The sequence below is a fragment of the Corvus brachyrhynchos genome, unplaced genomic scaffold (assembly GCF_000691975.1).
Source record: "Corvus brachyrhynchos isolate BGI_N302 unplaced genomic scaffold, ASM69197v1 scaffold543, whole genome shotgun sequence".
In the NCBI taxonomy this organism is placed as follows: domain Eukaryota; kingdom Metazoa; phylum Chordata; class Aves; order Passeriformes; family Corvidae; genus Corvus; species Corvus brachyrhynchos.
The window spans coordinates 158,564-159,722 of record NW_008237236.1 but is presented as its reverse complement, the minus strand read 5'-3'; the positions used below and the strand labels follow the sequence as shown (position 1 = coordinate 159,722).

Genomic DNA, 1,159 nt, shown 5'->3' with positions numbered 1-1,159 from the left:
CAAACGAACCCCCCCACCCCCGAAATTTTGGGATAAAGGGCAGGAATTCGAGGAATCCCCGAAAATCTGAATGGAATTCCAAGGAAATTGTTTGGGTTTTTTTGTGGGATTTTCTTTATTCCAGCAGAGCCAGGGTGACAATTCCCACTCCCCCCTCCTCCCCAAAATTCCCCTTTTTGTCCCCAAAACCACACGTAGAAAACCAGGAATTCCCCAAATCCAAGGAATTCCCCCAAAATTCCCGCCTTGGACATCCCGAGTGTACAAAAAAAACCCAAACCAAAACAACAGGGGAAACCACCCCAAAAAGCTCCGGAATCCTCGGGAATTTGGGGTCCCTCCTTGTCTGGAATGACCCCCACACACACCCCCAAATTTTTGGGATAAAAGGCGGGAATTTGAAGAATCCCGAAGATCTGGGAGGAATTCCAAGGAAACGCGGGATTTCCCTGGGATTTGCTTTATTCCGATGGAGATGGGGTGACCACGACCCCCCTGGACCCCCCCAGAATTCCCCTTTTCCCCCCCAAAACCACGTGTAGAAAACCAGGAATTCCCAAAACCCCCGAGAATTCCCCAAACCCCACCCGGGATACTCCAGGTGGGAACCCAAGCGTACAAAAAAAGGAGGAAATCGCCCCGAAAAGCCACGGGATCTCCGGGAATTCCCAGATCCGGGCTCTCAGGCGCGCTCGCCGCGGATCCGCCGGGCCAGCTGGATGTCCTTGGGCATGATGGTGACGCGCTTGGCGTGGATGGCGCACAGGTTCGTGTCCTCGAACAGCCCCACCAGGTACGCCTCGCTCGCCTCCTGGGGACAGGTGTGACACAGGTGTGACACCCACAGGGACATCTGTCACCCCTGTGTCCCCGTGGCCCATCCCTGTGTCCCCAAACAGCCCCACCAGGGACGCCTCGCTCGCCTCCTGGGGACAGGTGTGACACAGGTGTGACACAGGTGTGACACAGGTGTGACACCGATGGCGGCGCTCTGGAAGCGCAGGGGGGGTTTGGGGTGTCCCTGTCACAGTTCGGGGTGTCCCTGCCCCGCCCAGGTGTGTCCCTGTCCCTGCCCAGGTGTGTCCCTCACCTGCAGGGCGCCGATGGCGGCGCTCTGGAAGCGCAGGTCGGTTTTGAAGTCCTGGGCGATCTCGCGGAC

General features: G+C 57.8%; 1 long non-coding RNA gene across 1 annotated transcript; it reads right to left on the bottom strand.

The window, feature by feature from the left end:
• Nucleotides 1-173: 173 nt before the first annotated feature.
• On the bottom strand, nucleotides 174-1,159 carry LOC108445527. Its single transcript, XR_001860412.1, has 2 exons — nucleotides 1,091-1,159; nucleotides 174-811 (listed from the first exon to the last, which is right to left on the bottom strand). It is a non-coding gene; the product is annotated as an uncharacterized LOC108445527 (long non-coding RNA).